An 18,084-nucleotide genomic window follows, 5' to 3' on the forward strand; every position below is an offset into this window, starting at 1 on the left:
AATAGATGGAGGACTCCTTTAGATGAATAAAATCATCTGGCGACTTTATATATATATATATATATATATATATATATATATATATATATATATATCACTTGGACAAAAGTAGTGGCACATTTGTAAAAAATAATCACCAAGCACAGTCGGAATAAAAGGAAACTTAGAAGATATTATATATATATATATATATATATTATATATATATCGGACAAAATGTAATGGCACATTTGTAAAAATAATCACGAAGAACCAGCAGCATATAGATGTATGTATATGTATATATATATATATTTCTTGAGAATCGGAGGGAAATGCGGGATTTGAACCCACAAATAAGCGAAAGAAGGGCAACCAAAAGGTGACACGGGGGTGAATAAAAATCACCTGGCGGCAGGAAGGATCAATAGCCAGGCAATCCCGACGAAAACACAAAGACAAAACAGTTTTAACAGTTGTACTCGTAATTTTTGTAAAAGGGAATCATGTCGTTTTTTTATTTATAATTCGTGTTTATTGTCCTCCTGGAGAGAGAGAGAGAGAGAGAGAGAGAGAGAGAGAGAGAGAGAGAGAGAGAGAGAGAGAGAGAGAGAGAGGGGAGAGAGAGAGAGAAGGGGAGAGAGAGAGAGAGAGAGAAGGGGAGAGAGAGAGAGAGAGGGGGGAGAGAGAGAAGGAGAGGGGAGGGGAAGGGAGAGAGAGAGAGATAGAGGGGGGAGAGAGAGAGGGAGAGAGAGAGAGAGAGAGAGAGAGAGAGAGAGAGAGAGAGAGAGATAGAGAGAGAAGGAGAGAGAGAGAGAGAGAGAGAGAGAAGGAGAGAGAGAGAGAGAGAGAGAGAGAGAGAGATAGGGGAGGGAGAGGGGGAGGGAGAGGGGGAGGGAGAGAGAGAAAGAGAGAAGGAGAGAGGGGGAAAGAGAGGGAGAGAGAGGGAGAGAGAGGGGGAAAGAGAGAGAGAGAGAGGGAGAAAGAGAGAGAAGCGGTGGTGGGAGGGGGGCAAAACACTGATAAATATGTGGATCAAGTCTCGTTATACCAGAAACGGGGACGTGTTTCAGATTGCTTGACCCAAGTCGCTTATTGTTGACCCGTTTCCCAGGTTACCAGAGTTGAGTTCACCTAAAGCTTTGGTTTGTTCATTCTATGTAAAGAGATCTATTCTGGGTCTAGATATAGACCGGGATACAATAGATACAATAGAGAAAACAAATATTACTAATTCCTCTTAAATCGGAGAGCCTTCCCCTTTTTCTTCCTCTTCGATAAATTGATGTTAAAACCAGAGCTTATAGGTTAACACACAAATGTTAAATTGTTGAATTTCAGGGGAGGAAGTTTGAGGTACGACGTAACTACATCGGCTTCCAATTCGCCGTGGATGGCGATTTATATATTTTATTATGGCCATCGTCAGACGATGTTATTCAGCAGAGGGAAACCTTTTGTATGATTACGATTATCGCTCGACGATGATCGTTCGTGGCTCAACGATCATCGTCAAACGATTGTTTAGAACACTAATTCTTTGTTTTTGAATGGGGCTGTTTTGCTACCAGGGACTGCCGCAAGAATCGCTAACGATCATCGTTGACTCCGAATAGTCGCACGGCTGGTAGAAGACTAGAAGATATTTAATTCACAATCTCCTATTTTTTTCACAATTTGCTAAAAAAATATTTTCATGGGAGACTTCCGCTACGTGGCTGGTAAAAAAAAAAAAAAAAAAAAAATCGCATAGACGACGTTCCAAGCAAACTAGTACACCCTCTATCATCTTGCAGTGATAATCGTTGAACGATCATCGTACAACGATAATCGTGATAATCGCACCGAGAAAAACGTACTGATGGGGATTAAAACGAACTCTATTACCCCAGTCACGGTGGATACCAACTTAATTTTTTTCTAGATGCCGTCAGGCGATTTTATTCATTTGTGGAAGACTTCCTGCTGTATTGAGGTTAAAACGCCAAAGAGAAGTGCTCAATCCAGCGAACACGTGTTTACTAAAGAAGCTCATTCCAATGTACACAACCAAGACAGAATACTATGATTCTGAACAGGATGTTTGTGTATACGTGTGTGTGTGTTGGTTTGTGTGTGTGTGTGTGCCTGTCCATGTGTGTGTGTGTCTAAGCCATGAATATCTATAATACCTTACCCTCCTCATTGAATGACTACAAAAACAGCCAGGGAACTAAAAGAAGTGGGGAACCATATATATATATATATATATATATATATATATATATATATTTATATTTATATATTTATTTATTTTTTTTTGTGTGTGTGTGTGTTTGTGTGTATAATGTGCTTATACGTCTAAAAGTTATATTATTCATGTTGGTTGCCCCGAATATGGATACAGAAGTATTTGGGGGTTAAAATATGGTCATTTTCCAAGTGAATGGACTAATTACTGTGACATTATTTGGTTACGAACTAAGTTCGCCCTCCATTTGTTTTGATGTGAAAGCCTTACAAAGTTAATGTCATTAAATTTATATTCATCTCTTGTTATGGTGAGGGTGGGGCCTGTTGGTACTTGCGTGACACCCCTACGGACCAGAACCACGAAGCATTTATTTTTGTTTTGTTTTTTAATTTTATTTATTTGTTTTTTGCGATGAAATAATCTTCTTGACTGACTGTGGGACCACCATATATATATATATAATGTATATATATATATATATATATATATATATGTGTGTGTGTGTGTGTGTGTATTTCATTAAGAGTGATGATGGCTACTTATGCGTTTATTATTTTCTTAAATGTATTCTCCATATGCCTTACTATGGACTAATGTTCCTTTGAATGGTTTATGACTTCACTGTAGGTGGTCATGTTTGCTATATCGCCATTTCGGGTTCAAGACCCTTCCTCAGCAGCTGTTATGAATATTCTATCTGGTCAGGATAAGAAATGTTCATGTTCAGTGAATTGTGTAATGATATTACATTGTATACTTAAGTTTCCAAACTTACTCTTCACTGTGGGCGGTTACCGATTACCTGGGAGAGGTTACCTGGTAACTCAGGCAGTGGTGAAGTGCCACGTGCTAATGAAGGCCGCTGGCTTCGTGTTGTGATGAAATGTCCTATGTTTGGGCTTGTGGCGTTTTGTCTCGTACTTGGATTTGTGGTGTTATGTCACATGCTTAGGTTTGTGGCGGTTTGTCTCATGCTTGGGAGGGCCCTAAGGTTATCAGCTTGTGTGTGTATATATATTTATATATATATATATATATATATATATATATATATATATATATATTGTGTGTGTGTGTGTGTGTGTGTGTGTGTGTGTGTGTGTGTGTGTGTGTGTGTGTGTGTGTGTTTAAGACGGATTAAATCTTTAGAAGCTCTGCCAAGGGATTCGAACTCTGACTTGTGCGTGCATAATCATGGAACCAAGACACTGGCAACTGAGCCATTTACGATGCTCGAATACACTCTATATAGTTGCAGCAGATGTACTCTCAATTTCATCGATTCCCCATTGAGACTACGTCTGTTGCAGCTATGTAGAGTGTGCTCGTGGACTTGTACAGTCCTTTTGTAGCATCGTATATGGCTCAGTTGCAAGCATCTTAGCTTCGTGATTATGCACGCAGAAGTCAGGGTTCGAATCCCTTGGCAGACCTTCTAAATATATATATATATATATACATATATATATATATATACATACAAATGTATATAAGTACATATTTATACATATCTCGCTCGTCTAAAAATCCGACAACGAAAAAAAAATGATGAGATAGAAGAGCAAGAGGAGGAGAGGATGGAAGAGGAAGAGGTGGAGGAAGAGGAGAAGGAGATGGAGGAGGAGGAGGAGGAGTGTGCTGACGCAGCTGCTGGCGTGACCTTGTGACCTTCGCGTGAGAGTTGGTCCGCCCCATCCGACCTTATCCCGCCTTATCGAGCTTTCGGGTTTTCTGTCTCACGGCTTATCCCGCCTCGCCACGCCCTCACGGTCTCTCCCACGCCCTCTCACGCCTTCTCACGCCTTCTCACAGTCGGCCCACGCCTTTCCTTTTCTTGTAACCTCTTTGTGTGGAACGTCCATTCTCAATTTCTCACGCCCACTCTCATACCCTCACGCCCCGTTCATCTTCTCTCATGATCCGACACACCCTCTCACGATCTGATGCATTACTCTTGGTCCGACACGCTTTCTCACGTTTTTGACACGTTTCTCCTGTGTCATATGTATGCTCTGCTTGTCTTCGTCTTTGTTCGACTGTGATGCTATGACACATTATGACACAGTCTGACCTGGTCGCTGTCACTCCCTGACCTGTTGTGACACTTGATTCTATTGTGTCATATTACGACCAAATTTACATCCGTTTATATTCACATACGCACACACACACACACACACACACACACACACACACACACACACACACACACACACACACACACACACACACACACACTATACAAGAATTTAAGAACAAACTAGATGCTGAAAGATACAAAGACGGGTCACTACGGGCATAGCTCTCTTCCCGTATAATACAACTAGGTATGCACACACACACACACACACACACACACACACACACACACACACACACACACACACACACACACACACACACACACACACATATTTGTGAAGAGTTTACACCTAGAGACCCTTAGCTCCAGCTAAAAGAGGCGTCCAGGATTCGTTGCAGTCACCGAGACCCATTCGGGATCGATCCCGGGATCTCCTTGTCACGAAGTGAGCTCGAAGCTCAAAGTGACACTTGGGGAACTTGTCAAGTCTTAACCAGAATGAAAACATTCAAGTACGACAGTGGAATGAAAGACACAAACTGAAGATTATTTATCTTTTATTCTTTACTTGAATCTTCATAAACTGAATCATGAATATCTTAAGATTCGTAGTTTGGGACAGAGAGGTGTGAATGGAGGTTGAGTAGGTTGAGTAAGGATTGAGGTTGAGGGTGGGGTTGAGGGGGGTATGAGTCGGGTCGCTGGGCACGAGAATGCCGTTCAATAGGTGGGCGTGGTCATTGTCGCCTTTGAGGAGCAAGATTGTTTTTCTTGTATTCTTCCTCCTCCTCCTCCTTCGAGGACGAGAACGATTCGCCGACATTGCCTCATTATGTGACGTCGAAAGTGAAGACAGGATCTCATTAGCGCTTTGCTCTTCCTCCTCCTCCTCCTCCTCCTCCTCCTCCTCCTCCTCCTCTTCTTCCTACTCCTCCTCCTCCTTCTCCTCCTCCTCCTCCTTCTCCTCCTCCTCCTCTACTTACCCCGGTTTTCCTCTTCCTACTCCTCTCCCTCCTTTTCCTTCTCTCACTTTTTTCTCCTACTCTTCTTCCTCCTCCTCCTCTTCCTTCTCCTCCTCCTCCTCCTCCTCCTCCTCCTCCTCCTCCTCCTCCTCCTCCTCCTCCTCCTCCTTCTACTCCTATACTTACCCCGGTTTTCCTCTTCCAACTCCTCTCCCTCCTTTTCCTTATCTTATTTTTTCTCCTACTCTTATTCTTCCTCCTCTTCCTCCTCCTCCTCCTCGTCTTCCTTCTCTTTCTCCTACTCCTACATTTTCTCCGCTTTTCCTCTTCCTCATCTTCCTACGCCTCCTCCTCTCATTTCTACTCCTGCTCTTCTTCCTCCTCTTCTACTTCCTCCTCTTCCTTATAATCCTCCACTCCCTCCTCCAGCTACTACTACTACTACTACTACTATTATTTCTACTACTACTATTATTTCTACTACTACTACTACTACTACTACTACTACTACTACTACTACTACTATCACCACCACTGCCAACCCGCTAACCTACTCCTCCTCCTCCACCTCCTCCTACTCCTCCTCCTCCACCTCCTCTTCCACCACCATCTCCACCACCATCTCCTGCCAACCTCTCCCACATTCCCCTCCTTCTCTTCCTGGTCTTAATCGTTCTTCTCTTCCTTCTTCTCCTATCCCCCCTCCACGTCTATCTCCTTCTTTTATCGTATATGTCTGGATGTGTGTATTTTTGTTTGTGTGTGTGTGAGAGAGAGAGAGAGGTAGAGAGAGAGAGAGAACAAGAGGTAGAGGTAGAGAGTTACAGAGGGAAGGAGAGGGTGAGAGGTAGAGAGAGAGAGAGAGAGAGAGAGAGAGAGAGAGAGAGAGAGAGATAGAGAGAACAAGAGGTAGAGAGTTACAGAGGGGAAGAGAGAGTGAGAGGTAGAGAGAGAGAGAGAGAGAGAGATAAAGAGATAGAGAGAACAAAAGGTAGAGGTAGAGAGTTACAGAGGGAAAGAGAGAGTGAGAGGTAGAGAGAGAGAGAGAAAGAAGGATAACCTTCTGAAGAAAGGCCTTCAAGGGGGACAGTTATAAACTAGAACAGCTGTGTAACCACAAACCAAGTGAGAGTTATAAACAGATGTCAAAGAATAAAGAGAGGAAGAGAGACGAGAGAGTGGGGATAGAGAGAATTTTTTTTTATTTTAGTCCTGAAACAAGTCCCTTTAGGGGCAGGTGAGGTCAAGTTATGACCTAGGTCACGCTGTCCCCGCGTGACCTTACTTGCTGGAGACTGATACTAAGCTGACTTATTTCTATATCTACATATTGTGTGCCTGAAGATATAATACATGAAGGATCTTAACTTATATATATATATATATATATATATATATATATATATGTGTGTGTGTGTGTGTGTGTGTGTGTGTGTGTGTGTTTGCATGGTGTTGAATAGAGATTGTCATACACACACACACACACACACACACACACACACACACACACACACACACACACACACACACACACACACACACACACACACACACACACACACACACACACACACACACACACAACAGCCTCATGTACCCATACACCTACTCAGGCACTTTTGGGAAAAATAACAAAAGGAGTTTATTTTTCATTAAGGTTCAGCAGAAGACATGAAGGAAAAAACACACAAAAAATTGCAAAAGGTCAGAACTGCGGTTTTCACTGTAACCCGTCTCATGTTGCGGTGCATGATGGTGCAGAATGGCGTAGAATGTAAGAGAAGCCTCTTCGCCCTGGGCTGAAACCGCTTTTTCTTTTCAGCCTCCTCCTCCTCCTTCTTCTTCTTCTTCTTGTTCTGCTCCTCCGTCTTCTTCGTCTTCTTCATCTTCTTTGTCTCCAACTGGTTCTTCTTCTTTCTTTCTTTTTCTCTTCTTCGTCTTTTCTCTTCTTTCTCTTTCTCCGTCCTCTTCGTCTTCATCTTCTTCCTCGTCTCCCACTGGTGCTTCTTCTTCTTCTTCTTCTTCTTCTTCTTCTTCTTTGTCTACTTCTTCAGCTTCTTATTCTTCTTCTTCTTCTTTTCCTTTTCTTGTTCTTGTTCTTCTTCTTCGTCTTCTTCTTATTTTTCTTCTTTGTGTCCTTCAGCTTCTTCTTTTTCTTCTTTGTCTACTTCTTCCAGTCCAGTAATAGATTAGAGACTTGAATTACAAACACACAAAAAAAAAGAAATGAAAATCAGACTTTTTTTTTATTTTTTGTAACAAACGAGAGTGAGAGGCCAAAGTTTCAGGACTTCAGTTGTGAATCAGCCTCCAACTGAATAAAGTTCTTAGGCTTGTTGGAGATTAAGAAAGGTTGTAGTGTGTCACCTGAGCCTTGAGGACATTCAAAGTAGATTTAATGTATTCAGGCTCGGCTCCACGGCCCAATGGAATTGTCTCTCTCTTCCTATTCCTTCCTCTTTCCTCCTCCTTTTCCTTCCTCCTTCTCCTCTCCTTTCCCTTCCTCTTCCTTTCTCTTTCCTCCTCCTTCGCTTTCCTCCTCCTTCGCTTTCCTCTTCCTTCCTCTTTCCTCCTCCTTTGCCTTCCTTTTCCTTCCTCTTTCTCCTCTCCTTTCCCTTTCTCTTCCTTTCTCTTTCCTCCTCCTTTCTCTTTCCTCTTCCTTCCTCTTTCCTCCTCCTTTGCCTTCCTTTTCCTTCCTCTTTCTCTTCTCCTTCCTTTTCCTCTTCCCTATACTCTTTCCTTTACTCTTCCTTTTCACCTTCCTCTTCCTCTTCTTCCCCGTACTTTTCCTCTTCCTCTTCCCCTTCTTCTCCCTACTCTTCTTCTTGCCCTTTTCCTTCCTTCTCTCCCTACTGTTCCTCCTTTCCCTATTCTTCCCCTTCCTCCTCCCCCAACTCCTACCCTTCCTCTTCTCCTTCCTCTTCCTCCTTCCTCTTCCTCCTTCCTCTTCCCCCTCCTCTTACCCTTCCTCTTTCTCTTCCCCTTCCTCCTCCTCTTACCCTTCCTCTTTCTCTTCCCCTTCCTCCTCCTCCTCCTCTTTCTCCTTCTTTATTCTCCTTCTATTCCCCCCAACCTCCTCCTCCTCATTCTCTTCCTCCCAACCTCCTCCTCCTCCTTCTCTTCCTCCCAACCTCCTCCTCCTCCTTCTCTTCCTCCTCCTACCCCTCCCGTCCTCCACTCCTCCTACCCATCCCTTGTCCGTCCTCCTCCTCCTCCTCGTGATTCTCCTTTTCCTCTTCCAATTTCTCTTCTTCCTCTTTTTCTTCACCTTCTCTTGTCTTCATCTTCCATCTCTTCTATATCCCCCGTCTCTCTCCCATATTCCTCTTCCTCCTCTTCCTCAAAAATTTCCAACCCTCCTCCTCCTCCTCCTTTTTCTTTTCCTCCTCCTTTTATTCTCTTCTTGTTCTTTTCCCTGTTTTCTTCCTCTTCCTCCCGTCTCTACCTCTTGAGCTTCTCCTTGTTCTGCATTTTTATTTATTTTTTATTTATTCGTTTTTATTTTCATTTCCGGGTCAAAATTCGAGTCAAAATATTGCAAAACGTGGCACATATCCTTCTAAATAAATACCCCCACCTTTTCGCTTTCCTCACCTCATCAATCCCACTTGGAGGAGTGGCAGGGACTAATCATTGAATTAGTGTGGAAAGAAGCACTAATTAAGTAGAATTAAGCGACCTAAGAGAGAGAGAGAGAGAGAGAAACAAATTATAATTTCCTTCTTCTATTTTCTTTCTGTTGGCTCTTTTATGTCTAAAACCTCCTGCATGGGACAGTAATTTAAATATGCAAGATTCAGGATTTATTTTTTTATTCTATTTTTTTTTTTTCTTTTTGTGAAAGAGAAACAAGGAGTTTGTATTACAGCGTGTAACTTTGTGGGCCTTTATAATAGTTTCTTAATATTTTCTTGTCGCAAGGATCATACATCTGAGCTTGTCTGGCATCTGTGTTGTTTGATTTTTGTGTGTGTGTGTGTGTGTGTGTGTGTGCACGTGTGTCTATTAATATGCACAAGCATAAATATCAGTTTTGCACATCAGTTTCTATATAATTCCTTGTGTGTGTGTGTGTGTGTGTGTGTGTGTGTGTGTGTTATTATTATTATTATTATTATTATTATTATTTTATCATCGTCGTCGTCGTCGTCGTCGTCGTCATTGTCATTACTATTATTATTATTTCTATTTCTTATTTTTCTTTCTATTTCATTATTACCATTATCATCGTTATTTTGTTAATCTATTTGTTTACTTATTTTTCTTGTTTATATAATATCATTTATTTACTTATTTTTCTTGTTTATATAATACCATTTATTTACTCATATATCTGTTTATCATTTCTTTTTGTGCATCCCAGAACGCGCGCTTTTGAAGTATTATGATTATTCATTTTAGTTATTTATTTGTTTATTTGTTTATTCAGACGTATTTATGTTTTTATTTTATTCCCTTGGGTGCATTCCAGAACGCGCTCTTTTCAATTCTCTTCTGTCTATCATCTATAAGATGTGTTGTCGGCGTATTATAGGACGCACTGGCTACCTCGCACGACGTCGAAACGACAATGCGTCCGAATTTGACAGATATGGTTTATTATTATTATTGTCATTTTGTTTCTTTTGTTCAAAGCCGGACGAAGCAGGCCTTTTGACGCCCTTATCTATTATCTTATCTTTGGGTTTTTTTAAAACATCTTTCCTGATGTATGTAGATAGGAATATTTACCTCAGAAAATAATCGACGAATTTCATTTAGCGTCGTTCTTCTTCTTCGCTTTCGGACGCGTCTTCTAGTTGTTTTTTTGGATTTCGGTTTTTGGCGGGAAATAAAGTTTTACGACACCAAGACGGTGATTTGGGGCCCCAGAAATGGTTCGCCCGAGTATTAGAAATGGGTGTTTGCATCCTTTATGTTTATAGGTGCTTCCATCAAGTACGCACGGGCGTAAGTATATGTGGCTTGGCTTTAGTGTAGCCCCCCCCTCTCCCTCTTCCTCCCTCTCCTCCATCTCCTCTTCCACTTACCCCCCTCTTTTCCCCTCTTTTCCTCTCTTACCACGTCTTACCCCTTCTCACCCTCTCCCCCTCTTCCTTCTTTTCCTATCTCTCATCCCTTCCCCCTCTCTTCTAGTTATGTCATGTCTCTACCGTCTTACTCGTAATTATACATACACACATACACACTCACATACCTATACACACACACACACACACACATACACACACACACACACACACACACACACACACACACACACACACACACACACACACACACTCACATAACAACATATAAACACTCATACATACACACAAACATACACACAAACATACACACACACACACACACACACACACATACATACATATACACACACACACACACACACACACACACACACACGCACACACACACACACACACGCACACACACCCGGCCGCTGGCAATCAGGGCTTCTATTCCGGGGGTCAATATCCTTTGCGCTGAGGAGGAGGAAGAAGAGGAGGAGGAGGAGGAGGAGGAGGCTCATCCTCTGGAGGTGGTCAAGGATGGATTCAAAGAGGTTAGAAGGAGAAGAGCGTAGATATGGAAGTTGAAAGTGATTAGCATTCTTGGCCGAGTTGAGATTGAGATTGGTTTCCAGTCATCAAGGAAAGGTCGGTAGAGCCGGTCCAATTCCTTGCACGAAGAGGGGCACGTCCAGTTGTTTATTTATTTATTTATATGTTTATTTATTCATTGTGTCTATTTTACTTTTTTTTTTATTTACTTACCTTTCTGTTTGTATCTTTATTTTTTTAATTTTCGTTCGTTGTTTTTTGTCATATATCTATTTGATTATTCATTTCGTAATTTTTTGTTTATTTCATTAATTTGTTTTATTTACTATCTTTTGTTTATTTCCATTTTAATTCTATTTGTTTAATTTATTTTTATTTTATGTACATGCTATTATTTTATTCCATTTATTTTATTTATGGGTTTATTTATTCTGGCTAAGCAGGTTAGGGCGTCATTACTTGCGGCGAAGGTCGAGGGGATGACGGCTCGAACCCTGCCGCCGGTGAATTTGAACCAAGGGGCATGGTTCATTAAATTCCAGGCTACGGAATTCTCTGTGAGGGGGACCGTCTTAGCCTACCGATAAGGGGGAGTTTGTGACCTTAAACCACATCGTCATATTCATTCTGACCAAGGGTGACCTACTTTGGTCATTTGGTTTTGGAGTCGAGGAGAGGTATCCAGGCTCGCCTGGAACGCTCCGCCAGCGCCTCAGCATCTCGAGTCCGAAGAATTCCTGGAATCCAGGAAGGTCTGCCTTCTCCTCGACCGACGGAGCGCCAGGGTGCCGCCAGCTGATTTCATTCAGTCGAAGATTCTTGAAGACGTCAAGGATTTCATAGTCTCTCTCCCCTGTGTCGTCGGCTCCTTATAGTCTTGTTTCTGGCTGACGCCAGACGATTTTATTCAGCTGAAGGGACTACTCAGGAGTCGCGGGGTGAGAGTCCCTTTGGTGACGGGTCTCTCCTCTTCCTCCTCCTTTTCCTCCTCCTCTTCCTCCTCTTCCTCCTCCTCTTCCTCCTCTTCCTCCTCCTCCTCTTCCTCCTCCTCCTCTTCCTCTTCCTCCTCTTCCTCCTCCTCCTCTTCCTCCTCTTCCTTTTCCTCCTCTTCCTTTTTCTCCTCCTCCTCCTCGTCCTTTTTCCTCCTCTCTCCTCCTCTTCCTCCTCCTCCTTCTCCTCCTCTTCCTCCTCCTCTTCCTTATGTTCCTCCTCTTCCTCCTCTTCCTCCTCTTCCTCCTTCCTATTTCTCCTCCATCTACTCTTCCTCTTTCTCTTCTTCATACTCCTATTCCTCTTTCCCCTCCATCCGCTCTCCCTCTCCCTCCACTTGAGCTCCTCATCTTTCCTGCTACCCAATTCTCTTTTTTTTTTTTTTTTTTTTACCTCCTCACGCCCACACGTCTTTTTCTTCCCCAGCCCTCCTCCCCTCCATTCCCCTCCATTCCCCTCCCTTCCCCTCCCTTCCCCTCCCTTCCCCTCCCTTCCCCTCCATTCCCCTCCATTCCCCTCCCTTCCCCTCCATTCCCCTCTCTTCCCTCCACACCTCCATCCCTCCACTGAAAGGAGTTAGAAACATCTTGCATCAGCAAGACACTTGAGGAGAAAATTAGATGAGGAGGTGGAGGAATGGAGGATATGTGGAGGTCACGGCGTGGGAGGATGTGGAGGGGTGGAGTGGAGTGGAGAGGGATACAAGCTAGAGATGGAAGGTCGTTGGAGTTTGACTTCCATTTCAGGTCAGACTAGCTTGTTACAGGTCACTTTTGAAAACTGCCACGTCAGACCTGAAGAGTGACTTCGTGTAAGTCCGGCCTTCTGCAGGTCAGACCTGATGACTGCTGAAGACCTCTCCTGCAGGTCAGACTGGAAGACCTTCTGGTCTTCATTTGAGACCTTAGGACCTGCTGCCGATGAGACCTAAAGACAGGTCTCCACTGGATCTGACCGGAATACTTTGACCTTCATCAGGTCATAGCAGAAGCCTCTGCGGTTCATGTAAAAAGGACCTGACAATTTTGCAAGTCGGACTGGAAGTCTAACAGGTCATACATGAATAATCTGACCTTCATCAGGTCATAGCAGAAGCCTCTACAGGTCATGTAAAAAGGACCTGGCCAGTTTGCAAGTCGGACTGGAAGACTAACAGGTCATACAGAAATACTCTGGCCTTCAGGTCAGTCCACAAGGTCACCCGCCCACCCTCCCCCCTCCCCCACCCCCTGACCTCACCGTATTGGTGTGTAGATGGCACAAGCTCTATACAGTCGTTAATATAAGGAGACTGTAGAGACACCCCTACGGCCCAGAGCTACGTAACACTCTTTTATGGTTAGAGGATAATCTCTGACGCGAAAAAAGAATACAGATAACTTTTATTTTCTCCAATCACTCCTTTGTCCTGTTGACCTCTCCAAAGCTTTCCCTGACCTCGTCTGCGAACCCTCCCAGAAGGACAGAAGCGCTGGTTATCGCCTACGTTAAGTCAAATCTCGACTCTCGATCTCGGCCTCCTTCCCCCACGGCCTCGTAAGTAACGAGACCTCGAGACCTCGAGGAACCGCCTGGAATTAGCCGAAATAGAGATACAAAAAAAAAAAAAAAAAAAAGCGATCCCGCCGTGAAAGATCCATCGCCCGCCCACGTGCTCACATTCTTCTTCCCGTGTCCATCTCCTCCCCCACCTCCCTCCCCCCACCTCCTTCCCCCCACTCCTTCTCCACTCCTTCCCCACTCCCTCCTCCCCACTCCCTCCTCCCCACTCCTCCCCCCTCCCTCCCCCCTTCCTCCCCACTTCCCCCACACCTCCCCACTCCCTCCTCCCCACTCCACCTCACTCCACTCTACTCCCTCCTCCCCACTCCACCTCACTCCACTCTACTCCCTCCTCCCCACTCCACCTCACTCCACTCTACTCCCTCCTCCCCACTCCCTCCTCCCCACTCCCACCTTCCTACTCCCTACTTCCCACCCCCACCCCCTCCCTCTTCTGTCCTCCCCCTCTACCCTCCCTCCTCCCCACCTCCCTCCTCCCCACCTCCCTCCTCCCCACTCCCTCCTTCCCACTCCCTCCTTCCCATTTCCCTCCTTCCCACCTCCCTCCTTCCCACCTCCCTCCTTCCCACCTCCCTCCTTCCCACCTCCCTCCTTCCCACCTCCCTCCTTCCCACCTCCCTCCTTCCCACCTCCCTCCTCCCCACCTCCCTCCTTCCCACTTCCCTCCTTCCCACTTCCCTCCTTCCCACTCCCTCCTCCCCTCTCCCTTCTTCTTCCCTCCTCCCCTCTCCCTTCTTCTTCCCTCTCCCTTCTTCTTCCCTCTCCCCTCCCCTCCTACCCTTTCTCCTCCCCCCTCCCCTCTCTTCTCCCCCTCCCCTCTCTTCTCCCCCTCCCACTCCCTCCTCCCCTCTCCCTTCTCCCCCTCCCCTCTCTTCTCCCCCTCCCCTCTCTTCTCCCCCTCCCACTCCCTCCTCCCCTCTCCCTTCTCCCCTCTCCCTTCCTCCCCTCTCTCCTCCTCCCCTCTCTCCTCCTCCCCTCTCTCCTCCTCCCCTCTCTCCTCCTCCCCTCTCTTCTCCCCTCTCCCCCTCACTCTTCTGTCCTCCCTCTCTCCCCTCCCTCCTCCCCTCCCCTCCCTCCTCCCCTCCCCTCCCGCTCTCTTCTCCCTCTCCCTACTCCATTCTCCCCTCTCCCCTCCTCCACTCTCTTCTCCCCTCTCCCCCTCCCTCTTCTGTCCTTTCCTCTCCACCTCCCCCTCCCTCCTTCCCACCTCCCTACTCCTTACTCCCCCTCCCTCTTCTGTCCTCTCCCCTCCTCCTCCCCTCCCCCTCCCTCCCTCTCCCTCCCTCCTTCCCCCTCCCTTCCTCCTTCCACCTCCCTACTCCCCCCTCCCTCCCTCCTTCCAACCTCTCTACTCCCCCCTCCCTCCCTCCTTCCAACTACCCCACTCCCCCCTCCCCTCCCTCCTTCCAACCTCCCTACTCCCCCTCCCTCCTCCTCCTTCCTCCTCCTCCTTCCTCCCCCGACTCCGCCAACGCCTATCACTGACTGCCGATACTCCTTCGCCAAACGATCTCATAATACTCCTCCTCTTCCTCTCCCTCCTCCTCTTCCTCTTCTTCCTCCTCCCCCTCTTCTTCCTCCTCCTTTTTACTCATTTTTCATCTGCCTCCGCCTCTTCTCCCTCATCATCAAGTTTTTCTCATTTCTTACCTTATCCTTTTCCTCCTTCTCACCCTCCTTTTCCTCTTCCATCTTCCCTTCCTCCTCCTCTTCCTCCTCTTCATCCAATTTCTTCCTTCCTCTTTTCCTTTTTACCCCTTCCACCCTCCTACCCCTCCTCCTATCTTTCTCCTCCTATTTATTCCTTTTCCTCTCCAGATCTTCCTGCTCTTCCTTCACTACCCTTCCTCTTCCTCCTCTTCCTCTTCCTCCTCCTGGACATCTTGACTGACCCTGCCTCTTAGACGAATGACCTGTCCAAGATAGCAGCCCCGAGCGTGTCAGGTCGTTGAAGGTCAGCCGAGGTCACACGCGACGTGATGGGCACAAACCGTCGGCCTTCCGAAGGTCATCGACATCCTGAGGAAGGAGCGCTTAGGAGGAAGAAGAGGAGGAGGAGGAAGAGGAGGAAGAATAGGAGGAGAAGGACGACGAGGAAGAGGAGGAAGAATAGGGGGATGGTGATAGTGAGGAGGAGGAGAAAGAGGAGGATGGGGAGAGGGAGGAGGAGGAGGAGGAGGAAGAGGAAGGGGATGGCGAAGAGGAGTGTGAAGAAAAGGAGAAGGAGGGAGATGGGGAGAAGAGGGAGACGGAAGAGGAGGAGAGGGATGGGGAGGAGGAGAGGTGTGAAGACCGGAAGGAGAGAGCGAGGAGGAGAAGGAGGAAAGAGAGGAGGAGGAAGAAGAGGAGAGAGAGGAAGAGGAGGAGGAGGAGAGGGGGGATTGGGTAAGTGGGCTAACCTCATCGGAATGGAATTAAGAAAAGCCGTTATGTGCCATTCAAATTCAAAGATGTAACGGTCGGAATTTACGCAGCCGTTAAAGAGTTCGATAGCGTGGGCAGGTGGGACCCTTGCTTGTGCGTCGGTTGACCATATTGATGGGGGGCTCCGTTTTTTTTTTTTTTTTTTCTTTTTTTTTTTTTTTTTTTTATAAGAACTCTGCCACAATACGTACTAATGTGGTCTTTGTGTTTCTCACGTTTTTTGTCTTTCTTTGTTTCTTTTGCATTTTTCTTCATTTCTTATTCGGTCTTTGAGCTTTTTCTGAGCTTCAATACATTTTCGTAACCTGAGGCACTTTTTTTTTATTTATTTATTTATTTATTTATTTTTTACTTTGCTTGAAATGTGGGGATCAGTACATCTTGTAAAGGCTTCACCCGTGTTGACCAGATTGTTGGTTCGTGGTGATTTGAGCTTAGAATAATCTTCAGATAAGAATCTTAGTGTATATAAAAATGACGTTTCAAAAATCTTTCGTTTTCTAAAATAAGTAAATTGTGACATTTTGTCAATACAGCGGTGGAGTTCTGTAGATCCGGTGGAGTCTTGTAGATCCGGTGGAGTCTTGTAGATCCGGTGGAGTCTTGTAGATCCGGTGGAGTCCTGTAGTTCCGGTGGAGTCCTGTCGATCCGGTTGAGTCCTGCAGATCCGATTGAGTCCTGTAGATACGGTGGAGTCTTGTAGATCCTGTTGAGTCTTGTAGATCCGGTTGAGTCCTGTAGATCCGGTGGAGTCCTGTAGATCCGGTGGAGTCCTGTAGATCCGGTGGAGTCCTGTAGATCCGGTGGAGTCCTGTAGATCCGGTGGAGTCCTGTAGATCCGGTGGAGTCCTGTAGATCCGGTGGAGTCCTGTAGATCCGGTGGAGTCCTGTAGATCCGGTGGAGTCCTGTAGATCCGGTGGAGTCCTGTAGATCCGGTGGAGTCCTGTAGATCCGGTGGAGTCCTGTAGATCCGGTGGAGTCCTGTAGATCCGGTGGAGTCCTGTAGATCCGGTGGAGTCCTGTAGATCCGGTGGAGTCCTGTAGATCCGGTGGAGTCCTGTAGATCCGGTGGAGTCCTGTAGATCCGGTGGAGTCCTGTAGATCCGGTGGAGTCCTGTAGATCCGGTGGAGTCCTGTAGATCCGGTGGAGTCCTGTAGATCCGGTGGAGTCCTGTAGATCCGGTGGAGTCCTGTAGATCCGGTGGAGTCCTGTAGATCCGGTGGAGTCCTGTAGATCCGGTGGAGTCCTGTAGATCCGGTGGAGTCCTGTAGATCCGGTGGAGTCCTGTAGATCCGGTGGAGTCCTGTAGATCCGGTGGAGTCCTGTAGATCCGGTGGAGTCCTGTAGATCCGGTGGAGTCCTGTAGATCCGGTGGAGTCCTGTAGATCCGGTGGAGTCCTGTAGATCCGGTGGAGTCCTGTAGATCCGGTGGAGTCCTGTAGATCCGATGGAGTCCGGTAGATCCGGTGAAATCCTGTAGATCCGGTGGAGTCCTGTAGATCCGGTGGAGTCCTGTAGATCCGGTGGAGTCCTGTAGATCCGGTGGAGTCCTGTAGATCCGGTGGAGTCCTGTAGATCCGGTGGAGTCCTGTAGATCCGGTGGAGTCCTGTAGATCCGGTGGAGTCCTGTAGATCCGGTGGAGTCCTGTAGATCCGGTGGAGTCCTGTAGATCCGGTGGAGTCCTGTAGATCCGGTGGAGTCCTGTAGATCCGGTGGAGTCCTGTAGATCCGGTGGAGTCCTGTAGATCCGGTGGAGTCCTGTAGATCCGGTGGAGTCCTGTAGATCCGGTGGAGTCCTGTAGATCCGGTGGAGTCCTGTAGATCCGGTGGAGTCCTGTAGATCCGGTGGAGTCCTGTAGATCCGGTGGAGTCCTGTAGATCCGGTGGAGTCCTGTAGATCCGGTGGAGTCCTGTAGATCCGGTGGAGTCCTGTAGATCCGGTGGAGTCCTGTAGATCCGGTGGAGTCCTGTAGATCCGGTGGAGTCCTGTAGATCCGGTGGAGTCCTGTAGATCCGGTGGAGTCCTGTAGATCCGGTGGAGTCCTGTAGATCCGGTGGAGTCCTGTAGATCCGGTGGAGTCCTGTAGATCCGGTGGAGTCCTGTAGATCCGGTGGAGTCCTGTAGATCCGGTGGAGTCCTGTAGATCCGGTGGAGTCCTGTAGATCCAGTGGAGTCCTGTAGATCCGGTGGAGTCCTGTAGATCCGCTGGAGTCCTGTAGATCCTGTAGATCCGCTGGAGTCCTGTAGACCCTGTGGAGCCCTGTAGATCCGCTGGAGT

At 46.5% G+C, this 18,084-nt stretch overlaps 1 protein-coding gene across 5 annotated transcripts in view; it reads left to right on the forward strand.

The window, feature by feature from the left end:
• Nucleotides 1–18,084, forward strand: part of Nrx-1 (Neurexin 1) — a 994,895-nt gene that overhangs the window by 240,353 nt on the left and 736,458 nt on the right. The window lies entirely within an intron of this gene.

Source organism: Oratosquilla oratoria, chromosome 9 (genome assembly GCF_046742065.1).
Source record: "Oratosquilla oratoria isolate Oo_2021 chromosome 9, ASM4674206v1, whole genome shotgun sequence".
NCBI lineage: Eukaryota > Metazoa > Arthropoda > Malacostraca > Stomatopoda > Squillidae > Oratosquilla > Oratosquilla oratoria.